An 18,159-nucleotide genomic window follows, 5' to 3' on the forward strand; every position below is an offset into this window, starting at 1 on the left:
CCAGCAGCAAGAGTAGTCAGTAATGACAGGTCAGGTCATTGATAGTAAGTGTATCAAGTCTGCAATATAATAGTGATCTACTGTATTGCAATTTCCAGTTGCAATAGGACATCTGTGTTCCAAAGCTGAACCTGCTTCTCACAAGCACAATTTACAACCCACACTAACGAATGGTTTTAAAAACTTAAGCCTTTATTCACTTAATAACTTACGAATTTAGATTAGTCATTAATTGCTCAACTCTGGAATATATGATTAGTGGCTCTAAACAATTGTCGGAAAGCTCAAATTAAAAAGGGTAAAACTGCTATTTTATTAAAGCAAACAAATAAATATTACTAACTTAAATTAAACCCAAATAATTGCCATGTTTTGTTACGTATCAAAATCATATGGTATAAAACTAAGGTGGATATTCAAGGGTGTATTGTTTAATACGATAGAAGGGTGCGTACTTCAGATACAATACTCTCAGGACAAAGCTTGTATGACTGATAGAGACACACCCAATAAGCCAAGCTACCATGAGAAATAGTGTAAATGCTCTAACTCAGCACTTTCCATACATACTAAGCACCTGCCAGTCACAACTTTCTTTATTTTCTCACAAGCTTTCTCTAATTGTATTGACTTATAAATAGTGTCGGACTGGGGCATGAAGGGCCCACTGGGGAAATGCAGTGGTAGGGGCCCATGCTTAGAGGGACCCTTGATAAATAATATATATGGTAAATACTGATAGTGCATGCATGATAATGTACCAGATTAATAACAGCAATGCACTGTAGAAAATACACCATAATCCTGTACAGTATAATGTAACATATGCATAATGTATAATTGAGAGGGTGGGCCCCCAGGCAGTGGGGCCCACCGGTGGTTTCCCCTGTACCCCTATGAGCCAGTCCAAGCCTACTTATAAAACATTTTTACTATGTCGAAAAGTTAACCTATATTAGTTCTTGTGCAGAAAAGAACCAGTTGGCACACAGGTATATACAATCACCTTTCAACCTGGGACAATATTGTGATAATACTATTATAATATTCCTCACAAAATATGTGAGTGGCTACTCTCAACCAGTATTATGTGATGGCAATTCACACATAGAAAAATAAAAACAGTAGAGGAAGGGTAGAGCACCTAATAGTGTATATCAAAATATACATTATACCACAAATTTAGGTGTAGGTAAGTTGAAGAGAGTGAAAAAATAAAAAAGGGATAAATTAAGAATAGTTTATCTTTAAGAGTGCTTCTTCGGTCACATGACCAACTATCAGAATCAGCATATAGGCCCATCATGAAGTCTATCTACTAAACAAAACGCATTGGTAATGTAGTGCTGTATCTGTGAATATCCCATGGACAGATAAGCGCTTTTTTTTTTATATTTTCTTGTATGTGCGCTTTATGGATAAATCACTGTGTACTAAATGTTACATGTTTAACTTTTTTAACCTGTGGTAGTTTTACCTTATGGGGAGTAAGTTATTTCTAATTACGGATATGAGATTTTAAAGGTTTTTTAATACAGTGCTATTTTATCAGTTCACACTATGTTTTATTTTGTTTCAGCCTTTATATGATTTTGATGTTTTGTCATGTGACCGAAGAAGCACTTATTATTATTATTATTATTATTATTAATTCATATTTTATCCCTTTTTTTCACTCTCCTCAACTTTCTTACACCTAAATTTGTGCTATAATATATATTTTGTTATACACTATTAGGTACTCTACCCTCTGCTGTTTTCTACATATTAATTCTTATCCACAAAATTTGAAAAGGGATTGTTTGATGACGTAAGACCATTATCACTGAAAGTTAGGGATTTTTTTAAAGAAAAACAAGTATAAGACTTTAAAATTCTGTGATTGATGCGTTTATGTGTAATTGTGGAAGTGATAAATGGTACTGTATTTCACGCTGATTTGCATCAATACTATAGTTGCTGTTTAAGCTTCCTAAAAGCTGACATGATGATATCTTCCAAAGTTGTTGATCTCTTTGGTCACAAAGTAGTATATACACAGTATCCATGATCCATGATCAGCGGCATATCACTGTATATATAAATGTATATTATATATGTATATCTGAAAGAGATGATGCAGTATTCAAATGTAATCAATACAGTGGTATACAATCCATAACCAAATATAACAGACATACTTACCTATTCCAGATGCAGCATCTGCTTAACAGGTATACATACTGTAGAACACACTTACATATAAACTTCACTTTTACCATTTTTCCTGGACAGGAAATGCAGTAGTTCCTGGTAGGAGCAGGGCCACGTGGCTTACTATCATTAAGCCCCATACTTTCATGGTGCAATGCCACAAATCATGGAATTGTGAAGCGGAAGTGCTGCTAAAATGACTTGATGCTCATAAATCACATTATATTGGCCCCCACGACCCATCCATATGACCTATGCGATTGAGCAGGGTTCTGAGCCGCCAGTTTAGAGAAACACCCCCCTGTGTGTACCACTGATGTTTTTTGACTCCTTAAGCTTACAATATAATTATATATAGAAGGGCACAAAGTTCTGTAGCATGTGTTTACTTATGTGAGAAGTTCAAAGTAAATATTTAGCATATGGGGGACTATAACTTTAATAGTGTGTGTTGAGCAAGTTTTTCTTAATCCCTAGAAGGTAAGGTACAGTTACACTACATTTACATGCACACACAAAACATACATGCTTGAGAAACTTTATCCCTTTAAATGGTCAATTGAAAATTCTTCAGCTGAGAAACACATTCAATCCTCCGCAATTGTTATGGGGCTAAACTGTGTGGGATTCAAATACAATGCATAATCTTTTACAGAATAATAGTTGTTGGACTTCGTACCAGGTTTCTACACTAAACTTCTCTGTTTTATGATAAGAATAGTTTGTTGCTGGGTAACAATCAAACTGGTTTATGAGTCAACAACATTTACAGTTCACAATCTGGCTACTCTTATGTGACACCCCTGCAGATTTCTATTTATTTGGTGTTTTCAGTGCTAGATTTTACAACTCAGAATACAAAAGTGCTTTATGTTGCATTAACTGTGAAAGTGTCCTTAGAGAAAAGGGAGTGATCAGTGGCCAGGATCCAAGCAGAGCTAAAACAATAATTTTGAACGTCTGCCTTGTACACACCCAGTAGAAAACAGAAGCTCAGTTTGATATTTTGATCAGTGTTTTGTGTCCTTATATGTTCACAAAACAGGTATACATGCCAACAGTTTTGAAGCTGGCAGATATCCCAAAGCATGTCATACTCCATAGCTCGTATGTAATAGCCTGCGAGGTGCAGGAACCAGGGCGATTTAGCCCACAGAGTTAAAGTGACAATATTTTAATTGGCAAACTCAACCTGTGATTTTACATCTATGCCTCAATCATGCCATTTCCTGCAACTTGCAGGCAGGGCCATTTCTAGACAATCTGGCTCCCAGGGCGAACATTAAAAAATGCACCCCCCAAAGAATTTTTTTTTGTTTGTTTAAAGCATTTGCATGCACCGCAGGAGTACTTGGAAAAATAAATGAAGTGGCCACAGTAAAAGGGCTGTGGCATTGCAGGCAAAGACTACCTTACACCCCAGTTGTGCCCTAGTCACTATATTATGCCCCACACAATAATGCCCCTTACACATTATGCCCCACAGTTATGCTCCTGACACCATAATATGCCCCACACAGTAATGCCCCTTACACAGTATGCTCCTGACATCATAATGTGCCCCACAGAGTAATGCCCCTTACACATTATGCTCCTGGCACCATAATATGCCCCACACAGTAATGCCCCTTACACATTATGCTCCTGACATCATAATGTGCCCCACAGAGTAATGCCCCTTACACATTATGCTCCTGACACCATAATATGCCCCACACAGTAATGCCCCTTACACATTATGCTCCTGACATCATAATGTGCCCCACAGAGTAATGCCCCTTACACATTATGCTCCTGACACCATAATATGCCCCACACAGTAATACCTTGTGCAAATTATGGCACACACAGGCTACTTACTTTTAAAGTGACTGCTCTTTGTCAGCGTGTCATTTGTCAATTCCATGTTACTAGTGGTCCAGTAGGACCTCTGGCACGTCACCGCTCAGTCAGCCACCTTTTCGGCAGGGACATTTTCAGCTATAGTACATGCGGGTGACCTGTGTGATCGCACGGCTTGACTGCACCTAGAAATAGCCCTGCTATCAGGTTATTACATTTGGGCCCATGTCATCTAAATGGACAGTGTACTATGCCATCATGGATTTGTGAAGGACAGATCATGTCAGACCAACTTACTGTACTTGGCTTTTATGAAACAGTAAGTGCAAACCTTGATCAGGGTAAGGAGGAGGATGTAATCTTTTTAGATTTTGCCAAAGCTTTCGACACTGTACCACACATGCGTCTTATCTATAAGCTACAAGAAATAGGGCTAGGGAGCACAATATGCACTTGGGTCAGTAATTGGTTAGATAATAGGGAGCAGCGCGTTGTGGTCAATGGATCATTTTCAAATTGGACTAAAGTACTAAGTAGTGTGCCACAAAGGTCTAGAGAGCATGGTGTCAATTTTCACAGACGATACCAAATTGTGTCTGGTTATACATACGGAGGGGGATGCTGAGTCTCTTCAGAACGACTTAACTAAACTGGAAGCATGGGCAGCAAAATGGAGAATGAGGTTCAACACAGACAAGTGTAAGGTAATGCACTGTGGGTGCAAGACCAAAAATAACACCTACATACTAAATGGGGTAATATTAGGGGATTCAGGACTGGAAAAAGACCTAGGGGTTCACATAGATAACAAATTAAGCAGCAGTACCCAAAGTAGGAGTGCAGCAAAGAAGGCTAATAAGATATTAGCATGCATAAAACGGGGAATTGATGCAAGGGACGAGAGTATTATACTCCCATTATATAAATCACTAGTGAGGCCACATCTTGAATACTGTGTGCAATTTTGGGCACCATATTACAAAAAGGATATCTTGGAGCTAGAAAAGGGTCAGAGGCGGGTGACCAAACTAATCAAGAGCATGGAGATGCTGGAATACGAGGAAAGGCTTGCAAGGCTAGGCATGTTTACATTGGAAAAGAGGAGACTAAGAGGGGACATGGTCAACATCTACAAATATATAAGGGGTCAATATACAGAGCTTGGGAGGGACCTGTTTTCTATAAGATCAGCACAGAGGACATGTGGTCACTCGCTTAGGTTAGAGGCAAGGAGTTTCCACACATTGAGGCGAAAAGGTTTTTTCACAGTAAGGACAATACGTATTTGGAATTCCCTGCCTGAGAGAGTGTAGTAATGACGGACTCGGTCAACACCTTTAAGAATGGGTTAGATAAATTCCTATTGGATAAAAATATTCAGGCTTATGGTGCGTAGGCACGCATTATAGTTAATATATTAGTCCTAACATAAAAATAAATAACTAGTCCTATAATAAGACTGCATAGGAGACCACAAATAGGTTGAACTCGATGGACAATTGTCTTTTTTCAACCTTAGTTACTATGTTACTATGTTACTATCAATGGGATGTTATCCTGATACAATTCAACTATTTCAAATAAATCTTATACAGCTAACACAATAAAAACATACTGAGAGGGAAATTCAAATTTTTTTTTGGTGCTCAGTGTCCGATGGAGCTATTCAATTGTTGCCACAAATTGGGCGTGTGTGCCCATTATTTATGCCCATACCCTCCTGAGGTGGTGAACAGAGGTGTGCAAAAAGTCTGGCTTTTGGGCGCATTTCGGTAGCGCCCAATGTGCTTAGCAGCTTTACGCGTTAAATCCGGTCTATTTGGGCACAACATGCACAAAAAGCAACAGGCACCTACAGTATATAACCAACCCTATTGGCACAATCAATTGAATATTTTGCTGTCTAAAGCAGCGGTCAGGGAACAGGAGTAAATTACACCAAATGGGGTAAAAATGAAATTCCTGGGGGTAATGAACGGTCCCGCTGCTGAGACACAGCCCTGTCCAGCACCGGCTGGCTTGTGATGTGATGTGCTGATGTCACACCGCGCTCCCTCCTTCCCGGCTTGCGCTGTGCTCCTGGCCACCCTGTGCTGTGTTCCTGGCCGCGGTATAATGTGCTGACGTCACACCGCGCTCCCTCACTCCCACCTGTCCTGCGCTGTCCTGTCCTCCCACCCGCGGCCCGCCAACCCACACACAGAACTTGAAGTGTTCTGTGGCTGACCACTGACGGAGTTCCGCAGGATCAGACAGTGGCCCACATAACAGTGGGAAATTCCCAGTGACATTACTGAGGTGAGACTGTGACCATCTGTCTCCTAAAAGTCGTACCCCCCCCCCCCCCCCTTCCTCCCTCATCCATCTGTCTTACATTCAGTCTGGTGTTTTGGGGAGAAAGTATTAATTAACCCATTCATTGCCAAAAAATAATTGGCGAAAATAATAAAAAGAAATAATTTTATACATATATATATATATGTATATACACAACGGACTCGTTATGCAGTTTGCCTCATAAAAATTTTTTTCACAACAAATCCGTGGAGTGCCACCTGTTTCTGTGGTGAGGGGGTCAGTGGACTGTGGCTTCAGTCACCATGAACATTCACATTGTGCATTTACTTGAGGAGGGCACCCCGGTCTGTACCCACATTTTTCCTGAGTGCCGACTATTTCCATCATATATATATGTATATATATATATATATATATATATATATACAGTATCTCAGAAATGCCATATAAACAGTGATAACCAGTATATATGCACAATGATATATGATTTCCTTCCTTTCAAATCAAGGGGGTAACGTCGGCGTATCTAAATATATTTTGAGGTAAAAGGTTAAAAAAAATCCCTGACCCCTGGTCTAAAGTGATGGAAGATTGGGCACCAAAACAATTCAATCACTCTCTGAGAGTTCATTCCAATTTATAGAGCATAAGAAGTACGATGCTCACATTGAATATTGAAAGTCAGTGGGTTGAATTTAATCATTAAAAACTTCAAGATATCACTTCATCTCTGTCTGGCCAGAGTGCAACAGTTATACTCATTTACAGCTATACATAAAGGGGACCTTTGACCTGACGAGTACATGACATCTTGTATTTGGTTGTGACATTGTAGCAAACAATTTTCCCTCAAAAGATATATAAATACATTATTATCTGATCTGACTTTAATTACAAGCTCAATTAATCAGGTTGGTTGGTTGGTTGGTTGGTTGGTTGGTTGGTTGGTTGGTTGGTTGATTTGTTGATCTAAATGAATTATTATAAATGTTATATATTTTCTAGAAATAATCTGCTTAAATAAGACTGCTTTTATGTGACCATACGTTAAAAATATACTATGCATTAATTTACATTCCAGTGTTATATTTTTATGTTGGTAAAATATTTTGGTATACTGTATTTTGCTCACCACTCCTGACATCATAATGTGCCCCACAGAGTAATGCCCCTTACACATTATGCTCCTGACACCATAATATGCCCCACACAGTAATGCCCCTTACACAGTATGCTCCTGACATCATAATGTGCCCCACAGAGTAATGCCCCTTACACATTATGCTCCTGGCACCATAATATGCCCCACACAGTAATGCCCCTTACACATTATGCTCCTGACATCATAATGTGCCCCACAGAGTAATGCCCCTTACACATTATGCTCCTGACACCATAATATGCCCCACACAGTAATGCCCCTTACACATTATGCTCCTGACATCATAATGTGCCCCACAGAGTAATGCCCCTTACACATTATGCTCCTGACACCATAATATGCCCCACACAGTAATACCTTGTGCAAATTATGGCACACACAGGCTACTTACTTTTAAAGTGACTGCTCTTTGTCAGCGTGTCATTTGTCAATTCCATGTTACTAGTGGTCCAGTAGGACCTCTGGCACGTCACCGCTCAGTCAGCCACCTTTTCGGCAGGGACATTTTCAGCTATAGTACATGCGGGTGACCTGTGTGATCGCACGGCTTGACTGCACCTAGAAATAGCCCTGCTATCAGGTTATTACATTTGGGCCCATGTCATCTAAATGGACAGTGTACTATGCCATCATGGATTTGTGAAGGTTGGTTGGTTGGTTGGTTGGTTGGTTGGTTGGTTGGTTGGTTGGTTGGTTGATTGATTGATTTGTTGATCTAAATGAATTATTATAAATGTTATATATTTTCTAGAAATAATCTGCTTAAATAAGACTGCTTTTATGTGACCATACGTTAAAAATATACTATGCATTAATTTACATTCCAGTGTTATATTTTTATGTTGGTAAAATATTTTGGTATACTGTATTTTGCTCACCACTTATGTTTTAAAATTGTGTCTAGAGAGAAGCAAACTTTTCTAAACTGTCCCACAGGATATTTGACCCATTCTGCATTTGGATGATACATTATTTCATTTTGGAAAAAAAATTACAACATTTATACCTGTTTATGCACCCTTTCATTGCACAGAAATCCCCCTGCATACAGATTTCAATTTGTGTAAAATATTGCTGCAATTTGCAATTTCACTCATCTTTACGGAGAAGGACCTTATTCAATAGTGATATCTTGTGCAATCACCTATGCAATTTCCCAATTATTGGGGAAACTGCGCAGGTGCAAGACCCATTCTGCGCATGTGCAGAACAGTTCCTATGTAATCGCAGGCAGCCCTCAATAAGCCTCTACCTGATTGACAGGCCGAGGCGTTCGGGGGTGGGTTGGGGATGGCCTGCATTGCCAGGACTGGTGAGGCCAATGTCTACGCAGATTTCTTGGCCTCACACGGCCCCCTGTGGTGGCCAGCCTGCATAACCTGAGGCTTACTCAACTGGCCATTTGCGGGGAACATAGCGACAATCGGTCACCATGTTGATCCCAGGCTGTGTCGCTGTTTGCAGCGCTGGAATCGCAAATGCAGCAAGGAGGTGTTTTACACCAACTGCATTTGCATTTTTAGTGATCGCAATTGCAAATCTGACTGCTTGTACTGTAGATTTGCAAATGCGATCACTACTGAATGAGGGCCTTAGTATGTAAATGGCTTAGGAGTTTATGTTTTAAGCAGTGTAAAGAGGGTAGAAATGGATGCTGATTGGTTGCTATGGGTAACTTCTCCACTGGTCCACTTCTCCACTGCTTGCTATATCAACCCCTTAATCTTTATGGTTCCTTGTGCATCCTCAAATATCGCACACTCCAAAGGCTATGGTGATTGTACACCTCTGCATTAGATGATATTATAAACATAGCTGGAGTACTCGGTGTTGCCCGGGATTTTAATAATGTTTGTTTACAAAAATCAATGTAAAGATTAAACACACAGGTTGCCGCTAACATTTTATTCCTTGTGGAATTGTTTTTATTTCCACCATTTGTTGCTGCTTACTTTGGTGGCATTTTATTTTTTTAACTTAAAAACTATAGAACATTTTGTAAATCATCACTGACATATTATGCATGTCCTGATATAGTCTGTGCTGCTGGCCCACCCCTAGGGGTGCTAGTGATGTGTTACCCCCACAGTGTTTGTTCCCAAAGTGTAAGTCATATGTGTACCAAGTTTGGTGTAAATTGCTCCAGGCATTGCAGAGTTATGGTGTCTGCTGAAAAACTCTGTGCTGCTGCCCCACCCCTAGGGGTGCTAGGGGTGTGTTACCCTCACAGTGTTTGTTCCCAGATTGTAACTCGAATGTGTAGCAAGTTTGTTTAAAATTGGTCTAGGCATTCATGAGTTATGCTGTATCCTGAAATACTCTGTGCTGCAGGATCGCCCCTAGGGGTGCTAGAGGTGTCTAACCCTCACAGAGTATGTTGATAGATTGTAAGTCAGATGTGTCCCAAGTTTCATGTAAAGTGCTTCCACAGTTATGCTGTCTGCTGACATACTCTGTGCTGCTTACCCATCCCCAGGGGTGCTAGGGGTGTCTGACCCCCACAGTGTTTGTTCCCAGTGTGTAAGTCACATGTGTACCAAGTTTGTTGTAAATTGCTGCTTTTGGTGTAAATTGCTCCAGGCATTCCAGAGTTATGCAGTCAGCTGAAAAACTCAGTGCTGCTGCCTCACCCCTAGGGATGCTTGGGGTGTCTTACCCTGACAGTGTTTGTTTCCAAATTGTAATTCATATGTGTACCAAGTTTGTTTTACATTGGTCCAGGCATTCGAGAGTTATGCTGTCTCCTGAAATAATCTGTGCTGCTGTCCCACCCCTAGGGGTGCTAGGGGTGTCTAACCCCCACAGAGTTTGGTGTAAAGTGTTCCAGGCCTTCCACAGTTATGCTGTCTGCTGACATACTCTGTGCTGCTGACCCCCCCCCCTCCCCCCCCCCTCCAACACCCCCTCGGGGTGATAGGGGTGTCTGACCACAATGTTTGGTCCCAGAGTGTAAGTCATATGTGTACCAAATTTGTTGTAAATTGCTGCAGGCATTCCAGAGTTATGCTGTCTGCTGAAATACTCAGTGCTGCTGCCTCACCCCTAGGGGTGTTTTTCCCCCACAGTGTTTGTTCCCAGAGTGGAAGGCGTATGTGTACCAATGTGTGAGCACATGCAGTAGTGGCTCTTGCCACGGGCAAGCAGGCTTTTTGCCCTGGGCGCCGCTACCTTGAGGGCACCGCCGCCGGTGTGGCAAGAGCCGCTGCTAATCCACCATCTCCACTCCCCGGCCCCTGGCTGCAGCGAGCGCCATTTGCGCCCGATGCAGCCAGCGTCGCTGACTGACGCTAGAGGTCAAAATTGACCCCTAGTGTCTGTGTGACGCTGCTATGGCAGAGACGTCATGACGTCTCTCCCATAGAGAGGAGCCGGCGCCCGGAGACAGCAGCAGCGGCAGCAGCGGTCCGGAAGCAGGAGCGAGGCTGGTAAGTATTGTGTGGTTTTTTTTTAGGGTTTCAAAGCGGCGCTACATGTGTACCAAATTTATTGTAAATTGCTGCAGGCATTCCAGAGTTATGCTGTCTGCTGAAATACTCAGTGCTGCTGCCTCACCCCTAGGGGTGCTTTTCCCCCACAGTGTTTGTTCCCAGAGTGGAAGGCATATGTGTACCAATTTGTGAGCACATGCAGTAGTGGCTCTTGCCACGGGCAAGCAGGCTTTTTGCCCTGGGCGCCGCTACCTTGAGGGCACCGCCCCCGGTGTGGCAAGAGCCGCTGCTAATCCGCTATCCCCACTCCCCGGCCCTGGCTGCAGCGAGCGCCGTTTGCGCCCGATGCAGCCAGCGTCGCTGACTGACGCTAGAGGTCAAAATTGACCCCTAGTGTCTGTGTGACGCTGCTATGGGAGAGACGTCATGACGTCTCTCCCATAGAGAGGAGCCGGCGCCCGGAGACAGCAGCAGCAGCAGCGGCAGCAGCGGTCCGGAAGCAGGAGCGAGGCTGGTAAGTATTGTGTGGGTTTTTTTTTAGGGTTTCAAAGCGGCGCTACTACTGGGGGCACTACTACGGGGGGCACTACTACAGGGGGCACAGCTACTGGGGGCAGATCTACAGGGGGCACAACTACAGGGGGCACTGCTACTGGGGGCACAGCTACTGGGAGCACTACTACAGGGGGCATTGCTACAGGGGGCACTGCTACAAGGGGCACAGCTACAGGGGGCACAACTACTGGGGGCACTGCTACAGGGGGAACAGCTACTGGGGGCAAATTAACTGGGAGCACAGCTGCTGGGGGCACAGCTACTGGGGGCAAATCTACAGGGGGGCACAACTACTGGGGGGCCCAACTACAGGGTGCAAATCAACTGGGGGCACAGCTACAAGGGGCACAGCTACTGGGGGCACTACTATAGGGGGCACTGCTGCTGGGGGCACAGCTACAAGGGGCACAACTACAGGGGGCACTACTAAAGGGGGCACTGCTACAGGGGGGACAGCTACTGGGGGAAAATTAACTGGGGGCACAGCTGCTGGGGGTACAGCTACTGGGGAAACAACTACTGGGGGCACAGCTACAGCAGGGCACAAGTACAGGGGGATAACTGTGGGCACGCCCCTTCCCTATGAAGAAGCAATGCCCCTGTTTTGGGGTGCGTGCCCTCGGCATGCACCAACTGTATTTTACCTGGAGGGGGGGTGGCTCCACAGGAAACTTTCGCCCTGGATGCCACAAGGTCTAGAACCGGCCCTGAGTACATGGCTCCAGCAATTCCGGAGTTATGCTGTCTCCAGGGGTGCTAGGGATTTAAACTTTTTTTAGTTGCCTCCGCAGTGTTTTAATACGCTTGTATGTCAAATTTCACGGTCTTCGCTTGTAAAAGGACGGATTTTCACGTTTATATAGTAGGTATACTTGGATGGGCCAAGTGGTTCTTATCTGCCGACAAATTCTAAAATGCAGAAACATTAATAAATACAAATAACAGTGGGTTTATATAACATTGCAACAAAGGGGTCTATTTACTAAGCCTTGGATGGAGATAAAGTCAACGGAGACAAAGTACCAGCCAATCACCTCCTAACTGTCATTTTTCAAACACAGCCTGTGGCATAGCAGTTAGGAGCCGATTGGCTGGTACTTTATCTCCAGCGACTTTATCTCCATCCAAAGCTTAGTAAATAGACCCCAAAATTCCATGTGTTCATGTATGTAGTGGAAACTGTCACCTCCCAGGCCCCTCCCGCAGCACAACTGTGCTTATGAATGAGTCACTGCTGATGTAGAAATGCAATGCTGCCGTGCTAGAAAGGTGTGGCCGCACTCAGAAACTAGACCTGATGAAAGCATAGTGACAAACTACTGTAACTCAGCTTCTAGGGAGAACAAAACAAAACAAAACCTGTGCAGTAACATGCAAATAGTCACTCCAAATTGGTTGGGCAGCTGCGATTGTTGTGACGTAATATGAAATGACTACAGTATCTGTGATATCATACTATATATTTTATATAAGAATCTTAATTTAGAAAAGTCTTACAAATCACAAGACTGCTGACACAGGAAAAAAACAGGCACACTCTGTAATTTATTCCCAACCAGTGAGTATGTGATATCATGCTCCGCAACAGCCACTGGATAATTGTGTATACAGAACACTGCACACATTGGGGAACATGTATCAAAGCTGGAAAAGGTGCCTATAGCAACCAAACAACTTCTAGGATGTACTTGTTAAATGCTAGCTAAAATCTGATTGGTGGTTTGAGCAACTTGTCCATTTGTGCACTTCTCCGCTCTTTAGAAGGTTTGATATATGACCCCCATAGTTGTCAACATGACCTTAATTTACAGGAAAGTCATGGGTTTTATAATTTGGGGCCTATTCATCATTGCAAAATGTTGCGATGGATACATGATTACGGCAGCAATTCAGCACTGCTCCAGCAAAGGGACAGCTGCCCCAAAGGGTGTAGTATGAGTGGCCGGCGGCCGGGATCCCAGGGGCCAGCATACTGGCGCTGGGATCCCGACCGCCGGCATACCGACAGCTGGGCGAGTGCTAATGCGCTAGTGGCGCTAAGCGCGCCACGCTATTTATTCCCCTTCCGGGGGGGTCGTGGACCCCCAAGAGGGAGAATATGTGTCGGCATGCCGGTGGTCGGGATCCCGGCGGCATACTGAAGACCACCCGCTCCAAAAAGCAGCTGTCCCCGCAATTAGTATCAATGCTACAGAGGTAGCAGTGATATTTTACGATGCTCCGCCAGCTGATTGCACATGTGTGACCTGAGGTCACGCATGCACACAGCCACACTATGCAGCACCGGCAAAGGGATCCGCTCAGATACCTCTTTGCAACCCCAGACTTCCTTCCCATTGGAAGCAGTAGGCCTTTGAGAACAAGCACCATTTGAAGGTGGTATTGGTTCTCGCAAGCAAACTCAGAAGATTCACAATTTTTGGAGATTGCTGAATATTAGCCAGCCCTATCGGGACCCTAATAATGAATGTTATTACTGCTTCCACATGTCTAACATGCACATTTTGGATAATGACTAGTCCCCTTAGTCTCTAGATTTTGATATTCAGCCGTTGCCCAGTGTAATTTTTATCCTGTACATAAAAAGTAATTTCTATAACATTATTAATTAATATCTGGCTTTGATAAGTATGTATCAAAGATTATTTAAAATAAATAACATGATTTTTTGACTTAGAATGATGGGGATTGGTGGGGCATCAAGGACACTGCATTGTGCTTAGTATAATTAGATACAATACTGTCTGGAGTGAAATTTAGCAGGGAGCAGCATTTGGCCATGCTCTTGGGTGGATTATAAATTGATGGATTAATGAAAGTGGAAACCACCAGAAATCACCATCAGTTACAAACCTAACACTTTCTAATCACCATTATAATGGCTTTAATGAAAGATTGGTAATCTGCTGGAAAGGCTAATAAATGAGCATGTGGTGAGGAATGTGCAGGAAAGGGGTAGGACTGAGGGGGAACTCAAGCATGGAAACCAGTGTCTGTGGATGTCAAACATTGTCTATGTGTTTAGAGCTCAACTAGCCCTGCACTCCCACACAGATCAGGAGGTCATGGAAATGTTTAGGCTCAACCACACAAACCTCGTTAATCATTATGAGCAGGTGAGACATATAGAACCAGGTCTGTAACTAGAAGCATGTGATTGGTGTCATCACAAAGAGTGCTGGGCCTTGGGGGGAGCTGCCCATGCTTCTGGCTAACAGGAACGGCACCCTGCAGCCAGTGACGCCTGGAACATCCTTTAGATGCTCCAGTCATGCACCCTGCAGTCTGCTCTGTATGTGTATTGTACAGTACTTACATTTTCCCCTCTACTAAGCCATGGTAAAGCACACCTAATGGCATGGCACATTGACAGATAATGACAAAATTAGAATATCTGATGGAAACAAAACTTTTTGTGTGTTTATGATAAGCATTAGCCATTAATCCATTAATGCATTAGCACTTTTTATTTGGAATAGACTGAAGCCAGTGTGGGACAAAGAATTTGTCATTCTATTTTATGAATGCCTTTAGGATGCCTTAAATTACAGGCAATAATGTGCTAGTTTATGGTCTACATGTGTGCTGTTTGTTCATCAATGAACCTCTTTTGAAGTGTGCAGAACTCCTGGATTGCTGCAGCTGGATAAGGCAGTGCAGCTGGATAAGGCTGGATAATGCAGTATCCGGATGATAGGTCGACAGTGTCTAGATCGACAGTCAACAGGTCAATACCATGGAAGGGATGTAATGGAGTCTGAGTTTGCCCGACCTGTGCCGAGCGCAGCGGCAGCAGAGCGAGCCAGAGTGGCCAAAGCATGATGAGCAAAGGGAGCCCGCGAGGTTACGTTTCCACTAATTGTGGTCACATATGGTGAAACATTAAAAACTGCAAACAAAAATAAAAATAAAAAAACATTTCTGTGTCGACCATTGCTATGTTGATTTTTTAACCCTGTCGACCTTTGTACATGTTGAACTTACCCATCTGTACAGTAAGACACACACATGCATACAGCCACAAACGTACACATGTATACACACATACACATGAATGCTGTCACAGTCCTAAACATAAAAAGTATTTACATAGTCACACACTTATATATGGTTACACACTTATACATATATACATTTAGTGCCCTCTCCTCACACTATTACTGGTTGGGCATACTGCCTTCAGTACAGCTGCATCCTCACAACACATGCAGCTAGCTGCCATGTAGCCCCACCCACCTGCTCAGTCTTCATTTGCTGATCAATCCCTACAGTTAGCAGAGCACCGAGAGAGGTGTGCCCAGGAATATTTCTTCTCCTCTTAATTCGGATCTGGGGTGAACAGACCACTTTCTGTATAACTCCTGTGGTAGCCATCTTTAAAGAGCACAATGGCCTAGGGATGGCCATCGACCATTGATGATTTGAATGGTCTATGACCGATGATGAATACTTTTACCATCAATGGGGGAGAACCAAATGATTTCCCGCCATTGATGGTTCAGTGCTAGCAAATTTTTTTATTTTATTTTCCCTCAAAGTGTCAGGGCACGGAGCTTAGCTCTGCCCCTGGCACCCATGAGGTCACACCTCATGGATCTAATTGGCCCACATTTCTTTGAACAGTAATTCAGGGGTGACCAACGATGGGTAAAACCATTGATGGTTCCCTTACAGATGGTTTAACACCATCAAGGTTATCCATCAGTTGTACCACAGATGGTGACAATCGATGGATAACCCACCGATGGCCATCCCTACAATGGCTTCATGGGATTTGTAGTATATTTTTAACTAGTCAGAGTTGAAGCAGTACAAGAAAAACAACATATCCCATGAGCCCCTCTTCTTCCTTCTCTTGATAGCTGGGTTCCTTGGGTTCAGGCTGACAAGTGATTCAGCCTGAATGCCAATGGCCCAATCTATGTCTGTGCATGTCTGGGTGCAGGGGAAGCTGTGGGCCATGGAGGCAGCACGGGCCCCACAGCAGCTGCATTCCCTGCACCTATGGTAGTTACGCCATTGCCCACATACCATTGTATTTAACAGTCATGAGGAGATTATAGGCGATGTGCTTCTATTGTAAGTGTGTGGTAGCACAATGACATCAGAATGTCTGTAACATCAAGAGGAACTAGCCATTTCCAAAGTAGTGAATGACTGCAGGAGATTGTAGGAACATGACAGAACACAGGACAGTGCCTGCAATATGTGGATTAAAAGCAAAACATACTTTGTATGAAATTATAATATGGTATAATACGGTAAAATAAAAACTGTTAACTTGTAGGGGAAATAATTTTACCAATGGTGGTCATTCCGAGTTGTTCGCTCGCTGACGATTTTCGCAGTGCAGCGATCAAGTGAAAAAACTGCAAAAATGCGCATGCCCATGGTACGCAGCGCGCATGCGCTAAGTACTTTCACACAAAACTTTGTAGATTTACACAAGCTCGAGCGACGTTTTTTCATCGCTCCAGTGATCGTAGTGTGATTGACAGGAAGTGGGTGTTTCTGGGCGGAAACTGGCCGTTTTCAGGGAGTGTGCTAAAAAACGCAGGCGTGCCAGGTAAAAACGCAGGAGTGGCTGGAGAAACGGGGGAGTGGCTGGCCGAACGCAGGGCGTGTTTGTGACGTCAAACCAGGAACTAAACGGACTGAGGTGATCGCAGTCTAGGAGTAGGTCTGGAGCTACTCAGAAACTGCAGCAAATTATTTAGTAGCAGTTCTGCTAATCTTTCGTTCGCTATTCTGCTAAGATAATATACACTCCCAGGGGGCGGCGGCCTAGCGTTTGCAATGCTGCTAAAAGCAGCTAGCGAGCGAACAACTCGTAATGAGGGCCAATATCCGAGCAAAATGCCACAATATACAGTATATAAACAAATAACCAGAACAGCTCTGTGGTATTGAGCTGTCCTGGCAACACTAAATACAGTATTCGCCATATCTTTATTTCAATAATCTGGCTTCCCACTGTAAAATTGTGCGTCTGCACTGCTCTGAGCAAGTAGGTACACATGGCATTTAGCAAGCATACTTCACCCAACTCCCCCTCTAAAGGGTAAATTTACTAAAGCTTCTAAAAATGAAGAGGTGATCTTGTCCATAGCAACCAATTAGATTCTGTCTAGCATTTCTCTATTGCATCCTAAAAAATGAATCTGATTGGTTGCTATGGGCAACATCACCACTTTTCAATTTTAGAAGCTTTAGTAAATTTACCCCTAAGACTCTATAAACTTGGTAAATATCACCATGTGCTCCGCAAACCCCTGTTTCCTAGTTAAGGCAAACCGCAGGATCAAAACTGATTTTGCCCTGCACAACAGATCGTTTGTCCCTTCATAAATTAAGTACAAAATGCTACAACAGTTTAATTTGCCAAAGTAGAACAATGAAGATTCATGTAAACTCATTTTGTGTGGTAGGCGTGCATGCAACACTTGGAAGCCTTGCCAGACCTCTGGACACTTGTGGAATGTGGATGTTATTGTTTAAACCTCAAGCGTCAGACAGACACATTTAGATGCCAATGAATACACCTTTATAAACCAGACCCAAAGCATTTCTTTGATTTCTTTGTACAGTACTATTAGTACCTTCTACAGGCTAGATATAATTAACCTGTGTACAAATAGCAAAATAAAGTAGTTATGATAATGGATCAGCCGTATATGATGA

Source organism: Pseudophryne corroboree, chromosome 5 (genome assembly GCF_028390025.1).
Source record: "Pseudophryne corroboree isolate aPseCor3 chromosome 5, aPseCor3.hap2, whole genome shotgun sequence".
Lineage (NCBI taxonomy): Eukaryota > Metazoa > Chordata > Amphibia > Anura > Myobatrachidae > Pseudophryne > Pseudophryne corroboree.